This window comes from Canis aureus, chromosome 10, assembly GCF_053574225.1.
Source record: "Canis aureus isolate CA01 chromosome 10, VMU_Caureus_v.1.0, whole genome shotgun sequence".
Taxonomy (NCBI): Eukaryota; Metazoa; Chordata; class Mammalia; order Carnivora; family Canidae; genus Canis; species Canis aureus.
The window spans coordinates 2,697,265-2,710,852 of NC_135620.1; the positions used below are offsets into that span (position 1 = coordinate 2,697,265).

The 13,588-nt window shown below is 52.9% G+C and overlaps 1 protein-coding gene across 22 annotated transcripts in view; it reads left to right on the top strand.

The window, feature by feature from the left end:
• The window catches only part of RASGEF1C (RasGEF domain family member 1C), an 80,449-nt gene that overhangs the window by 19,624 nt on the left and 47,237 nt on the right, over positions 1–13,588 (top strand). For 7 of the 22 annotated variants that reach the window (XM_077911102.1, XM_077911115.1, XM_077911103.1 and 4 more), the window contains one exon: positions 175–266. The exons of 10 other annotated variants lie outside the window; for them this stretch is intronic. The gene's annotated coding sequence lies outside the window, so the exon portion shown is untranslated. Of the gene's footprint in view, positions 1–174; positions 267–5,002; positions 5,147–5,758; positions 5,890–13,588 lie in introns of those variants that run through there. 5 more of the 22 variants (XM_077911109.1, XM_077911110.1, XM_077911114.1 and 2 more) reach the window with 3 other exon arrangements.

Below are 13,588 nucleotides of genomic sequence, written 5' to 3' on the forward strand. Positions count from 1 at the left end.
GTGTTCAGCCCACCTCAGCCACATGGGGCCAGGCACGCGAGGCCCATCTCATATTCTCTCTCCCTAGTTTACTCCAAGCGTCCCTCTGGGCTCGGCGTGTCTTGGGGTTTGGGTGTTTTGAACTGCAATGGTCTCCCCATGTGGGAATCCCTCTTCATGTTTGTTTCTTTCCAGATGAAATGAAGGGTTAGTGAAATCAAGAGGCTCAGGCTGGACTTCTGGGGAGCTGAAAGTGTGTTCTTGACGTGGGTTCTGGTTACACAGAGGTATGTTTGCTCTGGGAGCGCTCACCTGGCTGCACATCTCAAATCTGTGTGCATTTCAGGACAGATGCTATACTTCAATAAAAAGTTAGGAAAAAACCCATACAAAACAGGGGTGCCTGGGTGGCTCAGTTGGTTAAGTGTCCAACTCTTGATATGAGCTCAGGTCTTGATCTCCATGATCTCAGGGTCCTGGGATCAGGCACCGTGTCAGGCTCCATGCCCTCAGTGGGGAGTCTGAGGATTCTCTCTCCTTCTCTCTCTGCCCCTCCCCTGCTTATGCACACGCTCTCTCTCTCTTTCTCTCTCTTAAGCAAATAAATCTTAAAAAAAAAAAAAAAAGGAAGAAACAAGCAACTCACTAAGGCTGAAAGAGAAGCTGAGGACCCCCAAGGCCCTGCTTGTGCAAGTGGACTTGGCTGTTCACTGGTGGCCAATGTGGGGCCACCATGGGGCTGGGGCTCGGCTCTCCAAGCCTGGGGGCAGGGACCTAGGACCCAGGAGTGATGATATCTGTTAAAACTGTAAAGTGCTTGCACATGTCCATCTGAACCCCTAAATGGCCATTTGTCTTCCGACTACTTTGGCTCATGGGACTCATGTCAAAGAGTGGTGGTGGCAGCTCTGGTTTTAGCAAAGAGGTGGCCTTGCAGCTGTTGTGTGTCTGAAGGCAGCAGCCAGGCACCCCTGCACACCAGCCTCTGCTTTGACAAATGACTTGGAATCCATCATCCCTGCCTTTGTTAAACACAAATGCGCCCTCCCTGCTTCTGCATGTTATTACCACCACAGACTCTTAAGTGGCTGGAGAGAGAGGCCTTTTAGTGGAATTGGCTGGTTTTCCCTGAAGCAGCAGACAGGTGCAGCTCCCGCAAGAGGCCCCCTGCTCCTGACCGCCTGCAGGGTGACCAGCACTCCCGCCCACCTGCGGTACCGCACTCCACACTCATCACCTGTTTGCTCTCTTTTCCTTTTGAAGGAAAAAAAAAAAAAACAGAAAGGGGTAAAGCAGAAACTAAAACCACTTACCATCCCATTATGTGATGAAATAATCCTTCTTGTCACTAAACATACTAGGGCTTCTCTGGGTGCATGGAAGTAGAATTTTCTTCTGCAGAGATCCATTTCATACTAAGCAGAGCCTGAGTTATCACTGGCTTTTCTCACTCCGGTAGCTGGAAGACATTCTTCTCAGAATCTGCTGTGCTCCTCTGACAGCCAGGTGGTATAGTCCCTTGAAGAGCAGGCCCACACTTTGTTAACCAGTGTTCTGTTTCTGGGCGCTCCTCATTTTCAGCCCAAGGCGGTGCTACTGATGGTTATACCCACACTGGATTGGGTCCCAAGTAATTGCTGGGTCTGAGGTCAAAGGTGCTGATCTAGGCTGGCTTCTGCCTTCATGCCATCCACTAGCTGTTCTTGGGAGGGTCCTCAGAGCCTCAGGCATCACCCATGGGGTCACTGCCTCATGCTCCCCTGCACATCTCTGTACCCTGGGCCCCCTGGTCAGTCCTTCTGTCCTGCACTGCCCCCGCTCTGGGCCTCCAAGACCCCCTTCCCTTCTCCAAGCATTCTCCTGCTGCACCCCCCTCCCCAGTCTCTCCTCCCCGAAATCTCCCTCATCCTCATTATGTCAGCCAGGTGGTCAAGTTCTACCTGAGTAGCTGAGGACCCTGCCCATCAGTGATGCCTCTGCCTTCCAAACATCAACATAGCCTGTGGGTGTCACCTTCCCGATCTGGCCAGAATGCAGCCACTTCTCTCTATCCCCTGACTCCTGCCTGTTTCACTCCCCTGGCTCTCCCTCCACCCACTCTTGTCTCAACAGTCAGAGGGATCTTGTCGCAACCCCCTCCAGGGATCATCCTGCAGCACATGACCAAACCCATCTCTTCCACAGCCCAGGCCCTGCCTTCTCCCCATCCTGTGCCCCACAACGAGATTCCTTGTCAACCTACTGAAGCCACAGCAGCCTTGCTTCCCTTGGCTTGCTCCTTTCTCTGGGCCTGGGTGCTAGCTGAGCCCCTACACACACTCCCAGAATGTCCCTTCCAAGGCTGATTCTTCCTGTCACTGAGTTTAACCAGATGTCACCTCTGCACATCAGCCTGGGAGCTGGGGTCATTAGGCCCATTCTACAGGCAAGAATGTGAGAGGGCAAGTGACATCCTCCAAGTGTCCCAGCCAACAAGGACCAAGCCCACAGTCACCCTCCGGTTCCAAAGCCTGTTGCCTATGCAGCATAGCTACTGCCTGCTAGGGATGGTGTATTCCATGTGGGCATATTCTACCCACATCAAGAGTCTGGGGTGTTATGACTCTGTGTATGGCATGTGTAGAATCTCAATTTAATCAGACTTAAGCTCAAAGAGATAATGTGTTTGTGACTGTAAATAAAAAGCCAGGCATAGCTAGATCTAGGACCCAGTGTCCATCTCTCTGCCTCTTGGCTCTGCTTTCTCCATGTGGGCTCAAGGGTGGGTACGAGGAGGTCCCAGCAGCTTCACACTTATTTCCTAGGTTTTCCTTGACCTGAGCAGAAAGACACAGTGCAATAATGAATGTTAGTAAATGTTCCAAGAACTGAGTCTCGGTACTATGCCTACCACGAATCTATTTCAAAGGCTGGAGGGATGAAATGTACTGGTGCCCAGGCCTGGATCCCACACCCATCTCAAACCGTTGTCGGCCAAGGCAGTTCCTGCCCTGGGTAGGCTATCAGGGCCATATGCCCTTCTATCCCAGGCTGGAGAGGGAGGACACAATGGGTTTTGTAGACAGAAGAAGGAGGGACAGATGCTGGGCAGGAAGAAGCTGCAGTGACCCTGACCCTGGGCAGCTGCTGCAGGACCAAGTCTTGGCGTGGAGCCCAGAGGCAAACCCAGTCTCCCTCTGGCCTGCCAGCGCCTGCCACACCCCGACCTCACGCGGTCCACCTGCTGCAGCGTGGCCAGGGGATGGTGCACACACTCACCTGAGGGCCCTCACTGGGGCTGCTGGAGCACAGATGAGGCTAAAAATGGAGCCAATTAGAAGCTTACTCTCTTGGAGAAGCTGCTAGGTGAGCAGAGCGTGAGCCTTCAGTGAAATCAGCTTGAGTAATTAGGGACAACAGCACGCAGCCCCTGTGCTGGGTGGGAGGCAGCCAGCCTCTTTTCCCCAAGGGGGAAAACACTGGGGCTGCTGAGCCAGGCACCTGATAGGCCACTGGCCCCAAAAACATCGTTTCCACAGGGTGGGTGTTTCTGGAAGTAGCCCCAGTTGCTCTGTGGCCCTTAGGCCAGGCTCCCTATCCCTGCCTCCTGCCCAGTGCAGCCTGACAGGGCTGGAGGTATGACGCATGACAGCTGTCTCGGCCTGCAGCCGGTGGCAGAACCCAGAGTTGTCCTGATGACAGGCCTGATGCTCCTCAGGATGTGTTTGCAAGACTGAAGCAGGCACTCAGTGTGGCTGGATCATCCAGCACCCTCCCTAGCCTCCATCTGCAGGAGTGCTCGGGGAGTGGGGAGGGCTGCAGGATGGGGGCTGGGAGGGCAGCCATGGCCTCTGCCTCCAGAGCCACCTGCTGCCTGAGGGTGTGACCCACTGAGGCCCAGGCACGTCGTCGAGGAACCAGCTTGGTTTGCCTAAGAGACCCCAGGTAGGAGGTCCAGAAATCTACGCCATGTGACAGCCATGTGTCCTTGGCAGCCAGCAGCGTGCAACAATGTGTTTGTTCACTGCTGAGTTATTACATATTGATGTGTTTACTTTAACACATTTTAAAAAGCATATACCCAGTGCATTAGACCCATGAGGTCATAGATAGTGTTGGTAAGAACAATGCTAATTTTAAAACGTGAATTGATATGAGGAATGTGATTAGCCGAATAGCTACATAGGGCCTAGACATACCCCAAAAGTGACCCTGGAATGCCGCAACTGACAGACACTGAAATGGTTTCATGTCCCAAAGGCCCTAAGCCTGAGGCCGGGCTCTTCAAGGGACCCAAGGGGCTGCCCAGGGCAGGCGTGCTCAGGGAGAGCCCTGTCTGCATCACCCGCCAGCACCTGGCATCCAGGTGTCCCCAATCCTGGGACTGCTCCTCCTCCTGCTGGAAGCCCTAGCTCCTCCAGCATCCTTCAGGGCTTCCACGGGCACACACGCGGAGTGCGGTGAGCTGGGTTCCGGGTCACGCAGTGCCACAGCCTGGCTCCCTCGTCCACGGGGTAAGCCACCGCTGCTGTCTCCCAGGAAACAGCAAGAGAGCAACCTGGTACAGGTGGGCAAGGACTGCGTGAGCCAGTGCAGGTGACAGCCGTGCCGCTGTGATCACGCTGTGATCACGATGACCCCCCCCTTCACGACTGCTCCTGCTGGGGGCTCTGTTGAACTGGTGGGAGGGAGACAAGCCGTCCCCTCTGCGCTGAGGCTCGTTCTGCTTTCTGATGCCCACGTGTCCATGTTTAGGCACGCATGTATTGGCCAGGTTTGGACTGTGACTTTCACTGGAGCGTAGTGGCCGGTTCATATCTGTACCCTCCCCTTCACCGACATGGGGCAGCACACTGGTGTCCACTTCCTTAGGAAGCTCTGTGGGGGCTCCGGGGCTGGGGAGGGTGGAGCAGATCTGTGGGGGCTCTCAGGTCAGGGACTTCTCTGGGTGAAGGTTCTTGCCAGCCTGAGCACAGGAGGTATGCAGACTGACCAGGAGCTAGGGCATCTATGAGTGCCCCTGGATGCAGAGAGTGGTGACAATTGTCCAATGCCCGCAGCTGACCAGTGGTGAGTGGTCCTGGCCCCAGAAACAGGGGTTCGCTGGCTTCTGCACTGCTCCACAAGTGGCTGTGTGGCCTTTAGGCAGGACTTGGATCCCGGGAGCACCTCTTTGACCATCTTTCAGGTCAGTGGCCCAGGAGACCCTGTTCTGCCCCAGGCCCCGGGGCTAACCCCGTGCAGTGGGGTAGCCCCTAGGGTCTGTGGTCTGAGTAGCCCACCATCCAGCCGGGGCCCCTCCCCACACAAGCTGCCTGGGGTGTTCCTATGTGGAGACCCGCCCAAATCAGAGCCAGTCCCTGCTTCGGGCTACCCTGGACCCATTTGCAGAAGACGGTAAAAGTCTGCCAATCAATTTGAGAGCCATTTGAGCTGGGTGACCCAGCACAGGTCAGGTCTTCTCTCTGAGCCTCAGTCTTCCCTTCTGTGAAATGCACATAAGGACAGAACTGCTTTTCAGCAGGTCTTGAGAGAAGCCAACTCACAATGGTGTGTTTGTGCACCGTAGCCCTGATGTCGGCCTGTGGCCCAGGACAGGGCAGGGAACTGAACTCACAATTGCGAGTGGAGCCACCAGGCTGGGGGGTGGCTCACACACACGTACACACAGCTTCCCTGACTTTCTGACAACGGCCTTTTCTCTGTCTGCTGGATGTTTCTGAGAGAAGCCAGAGGAAAACAGTATGCTTCTTTGTTTTATTCTCACACGGATGACTCCATCTCCCCTTGTTCTTCCCAGAAAAGACGATGACGAATTTGTTAAAGTTCAGCCATGAGAGCCTCCTCTTACAGCAAGAATGACGAGTATTTCGAGGCAGCTTCTTGCTTTTTGGAGTTATTTTTGGATAAGTGGCCCTACTCCGGCTGGAGGTGGGTCCCCGGCTCCCACTGTCCATGGGGAGGAGGGCCGGGAGCACCTGTTCTGGCATCTTGGCTCCCCAACCCTCTGGGTACCCCCACCCACTACCATGTGTCTGGACCTTGCAGCTGTGTCCCAGTCATTGGGCACCGTGAACAAAAAGTTGTGCAGTTCTCAACTCATTCACCCAAATTTCCAAATTCAGGACAGAAATGAAATGATTTCTCTGTCCTTTAAGATTCTCTAGACCCTTGACGGACCTCTAGTTAGGAGGAAATGAGTGGCTCTGGGGAGTGAGCTCCGTGCAGCCCCCACTCTGCGCTGATGTGGAGCACCCCTGCGCTCTGGGCCCGGCCTCTTCAGCCACCCTGGGATTGGGATCCCCGGGCCCTGACCGGGACAGCCCCAGGTGCACGTGGCCAGGCTCAGAGAGAGGACAGGACAATACGAGTGGTGATGGAGGCCAGGCAGCCTGCGCTGGGAGCAAGTCCTGCCTGTGGGGAGGCGGGGGACAGGCTGGGGCGGCCCCCCAGCTGTTGGGGCGTGATGAGGAAGATGGCTGGCAGAGAAGGTGGTTCCCCTGGTCCTCCTCGGCCCACCCTGGGGAGCGATGGGGCGGGGGGTGGGCAGAACATATGGGTGCAGCACTGACCCTGCTCCCAACCCAAGTATGTCTACCTACCGGGTGGGGGAGGTCTGATGAGCCTACTTTACAGGTATGGAAACTGAGGCCCAGCCAGGTGAGGGGGCTATCTCACAGCCAGACAGCGGAGCAGACCCCCCATGGGCCACATGCTGCCCCCCACCCCTGGGTGCCACAGAGCCAGTCGCAGCCTCACAGGCTTGCCTCCCCAGACCATTCTTTGAAGCAACTCCCAGAAGCTGCAGGGAGAAATAAAAGTGTTTATTTTTGCCGACCGTTCCTCCTCCCCGAAGGTGCCCTTGAGGTGTCTGTCGGGAGGCGTGGGTGACTCCCGCAGATGCTCCAAGACGGAACCTGCTGTTTTTGCTGCAGAATTGGGCATGCCATTGTGGCCCAGGCTGACCAGCGGGCAGATGGGGCGGTAGAGTCGGTGTGCCCAGTGCCGCCAGGGTTCCTGAAAATAAGGCCCTCGGCCAAAAAGGCAGGTTCTGAGTTCCTCAGGATGCTTGTCAACTCCAGGATCTCCTGGCCCCCAAAAGGGTGATGTTGGCCCCAGGCTATGGGGAGGGAGGACCGTGATCCTGGTTGCCCCACGGTCCTCCATTCTGCATCTGAATGTGAGATGCCCCCTGTCCTGCCTTCTCCAGGCTGCAGGCCCCAGATGACTCCTGCCTGAGCCTTGCCTTTGTGGGTGCAGCTGGGGGAACCCAAAAGTCCCAGGCTCTTATAGCTCAGGAGCCACAAAACTTGAGCTGTGAATGGTTTTTCTCCCCTATGCTCCTTTCATTGGGTGCTTCCTCCCTGAGGAGGTGAATGGAGGGCAGGCCTAGAATGGAGGGCCTCCGTGGCCAGTGTCTCATAGTGGGGTTCCCACATCCTGGAACCAGGGCCATGGCCTTCTGACCCAGGCTGTCCTCCACTTCCTGGGACTCAAGGGCTTTGATTTGGAGAGGCTTCAAGGTGCTTATGAGAGCCCCTTCCCTCCAGGCCCACACCTGAGCAGGAGCCACAGGGGGGGTCATCCTGGCTCTACTCACAGGAGGGAGACACACCCACTGAGGTTAGTCCTGAGGACAGATCACACAGCTGCCAACATGGTAGAGACTCAGCCCTGAGGACAACGGGAGCAGGAGAGGAACGTGACCCGGTGAGCAGGTGCCACACAGAGAGGGACTCAGAGCCAGACAGGGCAAGTGGCCTGCAGGGTGGGCAGGGCAGTGGGGAGGTCTGGGTGGTTCCAGTGCAGCATGGGGAGGAGGGAAAGCACCAAAGGAGGGCGGAGGCCATAAGAGCCATCAGAAGATTTAACGGGAGAGGAAACTAGGAGCAGCTGACCCTGAGTGCTCACAGGAGGGTGGTGAGCCCTCCTGGGGCAGGGGTCCCACCATTATGAGGCGGTCAGGACTGGAGGAGTGGCCTAGCAGGAGGCCTGTGGGGCTGAAAGATTCTCAGCGCAGGAACAGTTAGCGCTTTCATCCCCAGTCCTCCCTTCACACATCTCACTGGCAAATGTGCTCTTCACACAGTCTGATATTCATTCTCCGTGTAAATAAGACACTTGTTCCCCTCACAAAATAGGCCATGTTGCTCCCTGGCAGCTGCTGCCTGGCTGGCCAGGCCACAGAGCAGCCTGGTCACCACTGTCAGCCTCAGCTGGTTGCCAGACACTGCCAAGCACTCTCTCCACCCTCCTCCATGGGCTGTTGCAGCCAGCGACCTCCCAGTGACTGTCATTCCCTCAGCCAACTATCCGTGCATCCACCCATCCACCTGTCCCTGTGTTCACCCAGCAAGCAAGCACTGATTGACAGAGCCCTGGTCCAGATGCTGGGGGCACAGCTGCAAGCAGGACTGAAAAGACTGTGCCCCAAAGGAGCTCACGGCCATGTGGGGAAGACGGGTGATGAGCAAGTAGATAAAAGGCACGTGAGAACTTCACACTCAGATAAATGGCACAGGACAGCAAATGAGGCTCGGGGTACAGTGAGTGCATGGCGAGCAGCCAGGGGAGGGGGTACAGGACGGCTACCAGAGGAAGGCCCGGAGGATGAGCATTCCCAGTGGGACCACAGCAAGCACAGAGCCCTGAGGCAGGAGTGAGAGGGGAGTATGGAGAGTATGGGAAGAATCAGACACAAGGTCAGAGAGGCAGTCCGGAGCCCAGGCAATGGACTCACGGGCCTTGAGAAGGACTTGAGGGAAGGGCCTGGGCCTGTAACGGGATGCTCAGTGTTGGTGCTGAGTCCCAGCCGCTCTGAGCTGACCCAGGCCTGTTAGCCCCCTTGGGCGTGGGGGGAGACTGAGGCTCAGGGAGGTGCCTGCGCCTTTCTTTGCTGCTCACATCCACCTGCCAACAGCACCTCTTCTCCAGCTGACTGGCTCTTGGATGTGGCCCCTTCTGAGCCCCAGTGGCTCAAAGGACCTTTTCTCTGCATTGACCCCAGCACCCCTCACCCCTGTCTGCTGTGGTTCTGAAGGTCCCTTCCAGGAGGGGACCCTGCAGCTGGACCTCCAGGGAACAAAGGGAAGGGTGTTCTAAAACAGAGGAGACAGTGAAAAGCCTGAGTCAGAGGCAGCAGGGTGGATGGCATGTCTGGGACACAGCAAGCAAGCACATAGGTCTGGCGTCATCTTGCTGTTTTTTTTTTTTTGTAAAATCAATTCATTTACTAAAGTGAATATATTCTGTGATGAAATTTTATGTTCTTACCTAAATCACCAACATCACTTCCCATAAATAGAAAGTGACTGTAAAAAGTCAGGTAGCAGGGGCACCTGGGTGGCTCAGTTAATGAAGCATCTGCCTTCAGCGCAGGTCATGATCCCAGGCTCCCTGCTCAGTGGGGAGCCTGCTTCTCCCTCTCCCTCTGCCCACCCCCCCACACACACTCTCTCAAATAAACAAACAAAATCTCTAAAAAAATGTTTTTTTAATTCATGTAACAAAAACAAGTATTAATTTTTAAAAAGAATAAAACTGCAAAATAAAATACAAGCACCAGTCTTCTGGTTCCAGGCTGGTTCCACTCTACCTCTCCCACCAAATGTGGGGCACCTTCCTCTCCAAGCAGAGCTCTTATCCCCCGGAAGGCAAGAGGAACCCACTGCTTTTCTTTCTCCCTCTGTCCTCCTACCTCTAGACACAGGTATAGTCATGGGGAAGTGCTCAGCAGAGGGGGGTGACTAAAGCCCGTGCCTTCTGGCTGGCCAACCGAAAAGGGGAGCTCCAGGAAACTGCAAAATACCATGGAGATTTTAGAAAAAGAGAGCTCAGGAAAGCAAGATCCTACGGTTGTGTATTACCTCAAATCATAGAAATCAAAGATATATACACAATGATATATAATACAAATTGAATAAAAAATATAATAATATAGTTTTATTTTATGTAACATATAAACTATATAACCAAAATATAGAAACAAAAACAGAAGACTCTTCAGACATTTATACATTAAACAGCACATTTCTAAATAGTCCACAGAGAAGAAAATTTCGAGGCAAATTTGAAAATATTTTGAACTGAAGGAGAATGAAAACATTACATGAGATTTTGTGGGTTGTGCCTCAAATAGTACTTAGAAGAAACCAATAGCATTAAATTATTGTATTAGAAGGGAAGAAAGGTCTTAAATCAATACTTACAAATTTCACCTTAAGAAACTAAGGGGGAAAAAAGCAAAATTGACCCAAAGCGGGTGGAAGGAAGTAAATAATGAAGATAAATATAAAAATCAATGACATCAAAAACATACCAGGCTCATGGGTTGGAGCATTATCAATTCTCTCACAAATTTATCTGCAGATTTACTGCAGTTCTGATCCCAAGTCCCAGCAGGGTTTTTTTTGATAGATAGGACAAGGTCATTCAGAAATGTATGTGGAAAGGCAGAGGAATGAAAGTAGCTTAAAACACCAACATGTGAATAGCAATAAACATAATTCAGTTTGTGACAATACATGCCTGTAGAGAAAGTTCCTTAGTGAGACCAGGGGTATCATTTATCAAATGTCACCCATGAGGGACACCTGGGTGGCTCCGGGGTTGAGCGTCTGCCTTCGGCTCAGGGCATGATCTCAGGGTCCTGGGATTGAGTCCTGCATCGGGCTCCCCACAGGGAGCCTGCTTCTCCCTCTGCCTATGTCTCTGCCTTTCTCTCTCTCTCCGTCTCTCATGAATAAATAAGTAAAATCTTTTTTTTTTTTTTTAATGTCACCAATGAAAGGCCATCTGGCTTTGTTGCTCAGGGTAGCCCAGAGGGGATCAAAGCCAGGACAATCATTCCATTCTGGCTCTGAGAATCTGAGACTCCCTCTTGCATCTGCTCTACATGCTGGTATGTGGTCTTTGGCCCCTGGGTCCACCGCCCAGGATTGGGGGCCCCCAGAGTGTTTGGGCATGGAGTGCAAATATCTCCATCTCCTGGCCCAGCAGGATTATCACCTGGCACTTGCAGAGACTCAGGGGTGAATGCTCAGCCTCTGCATGGGGTCTCCGTGAGCAGGTGGCAAGCAAACACCATTCTGATTTTCAGAAAGAAGGCAGGGCCGGTGAGCAGGAAACCAGGTTGCTGTTGTCTGTGGACAGTCCTTATGGCTCTAGGAGTGCAGGTCCCGATCTGTATGGACATCTGAGCAACCCCGGCTGCATCCAGGAACTAGATGTGGGAAGCTAGGATTAGGCACTAGATGTCAGAGGCGCCTCACACTGGGGATGCCCACGGCCCCATCTGGCCATGCAGGTGATCCACATTTCGGGCCCCAGGGTCCTCTGCACCCCTCCCTGCCTGGGAGACACTTCTCTAGCTTGAAGGCTGTGGAGGTGACCTGTCCATGTCCACAGTGTCTGGCCCAGGCATATGAAATGCAGAGACCCAGACAGTCCCCTTTTCTCTACTGCTCTGCTCTCTGCTGACCCTTCCTTCCTTCCTTCCTTCCCGGGGCTCCACTGGCGATGGGGGCAGTGGGCAGGTGGGGTGGTGGTCACCATAGGGAAACTGGTTATTCTCTTAAGTGAGGCCTCTCCTCTTCTCAGTATCCACAACCTTCCAGGGTAGTGGGCTGAATACAGGCGTGCGCCCCACCTCGGTGCTCTGTGCCCCCTCTTGGTGACACCACCTTGTGTTCTGCTGTGGGTATGTGCGTCAAGAGCAGCACACCAAGGCCAAAGCCTTAGAGCATCTGAGGGAAATGCTCCTGAATCCACACTAGGGATCAGCCGGTTTTCACTGGCAGGTTCTTAAGTCGTGGGTGGATTATTGCTGCCCCTGCTGAAGGAGGTAGTCTTCTCAGTTCTCTGCCCTATGCTCCTAATTGGAGATTAATTTTCTACCCATCGGCTCTAAAGGCATTTTATGTATTTTTTAATAGCTTTTATTTATTTATTCATGAGAGACACAGAGAGAGAGAGAGGCAGAGACACAGACAGAGGGAGAAGCAGGCTCCCTGTGGGGAGCCCGATGCAGGACTCAATCCCAGGACCCTGGGATCATGCACTGAGCTAAAGGGAGATGCTCAACCGCTGAGCCACCCAGGTGTCCTGGCTCTAAAGGCATTTTAAAAGCTTTCCTAACCGTGTGTCATTGGTGACAGGCATACTGCATATGGCTTATCAGCAATAGGGAGCCAGGTTTTTCTTCACAGAGGCGAGGCTGACCTGGATGATGGGGATGACACTGGAATTGTGTTAGGATGAGAGAATGTGGGAAAGCAGCTTGATGGTCTTTCCCTGGAGGCTCTGCTCCACAGAGCCAGGTGGAGGGACCCCAGGTGGTGAAGCGGTGGCCAGTATGTGTCACCAACACGGAGAACCTTCTTTCCAGCATGGAACCCACCCCTTGCACAGCCTGGAGAAGTATGTCTCAGTCCATAGAACAACATGCCCGGGTGTATGGAAAGTAAGGGGTGCCCAGTCTGGAGGAGCCAGAGGCCAACTGCTCATGGAGGGAAGTGATGCCTTGACTGGACCCTGGAGCCCTCACTGACCCCTCTCTGCTCCTCAGGCCCAGGCAGCGCTGGATGGCTTCTTGCAGGAGGGACCTGAGAAGGGTGCAGGATGGATTCACCAGCAACTAGGGGAAACCTACAGGAATTATCTCCAAGCTAGCAAAGAGTTCTACTGGTACATCCCTGCCCACCTTCTATGGGATAAATGAGGCCACAGGTGGGCAGCTGTTAGCCCCACAAGCAGGAGTGTCACTGGAGCAATTGTTTGGCATCAAGATTCTTTCCACTTCTGGCGACACAGGCCCAGGTCAAATTGGCCTTTAAAAAAAAAGAAAGAAAGAAAGAAGAAAAAAAGAAGAAAGAAAGAAAGAAAGAAAGAAAGAAAGAAAGAAAGAAAGAAAGAAAGAAAAAGAAAGAAAGAAAGAAAGAAAGAAAGAAAGAAAGAAAGAAAGAAAGAAAGAAAGAAAGAAAAGAAAGAAGAAAGAAGGAAGAAAGAAGGAAGGAAGGAAGGAAGGAAGGAAGGAAGGAAGGAAGGAAGGAAAGAAAGGAAGAAAAAGAAAGAAGAAAAGGTGATGGGATTTACTCTTTCACATCCAAAAAAGCCTACCATGGATGGGAGGACAAGTCCAGGAGGTCCAAAATGAGTAGTAAGAGTTCCCAACAAAGGAAAGAGAGGAAGTCTTCAGTGTAATTGCTTAAATATCCCAGCACTGAAGGCTTGAGTTTCCAGCAGAGGACACTGGCAAGTGCTCTACACAAGGGATGGAAGTGACCTGTACAAGGTGCATCATTGTGAAAGTTCAGGACACTTAGGACTATGACAAACAACCATCTTGGTTTGCCTAGGGCTGAGGGGTTTCTTAGGATATGGATTTTCAATGCTACCAGCTGAATGGTCCTGGGAAAGCCAGAATGGCCAATCACCCTATTGGGACCCAAAAATATCTACAAAGCTCAGAAAGAAGCCAGAAGACAATACCTTCAAAATTCTTAATGAAAATGATTTCTGATTTAGAATTCTATACCCACTGAGCTTTCCATCATACTACCAAGTATGACAGTAAAGTAAAAACGTTTCCAAAAATATAAGGTCTCAAAAATTTCTCCCTAAGGATCAATTT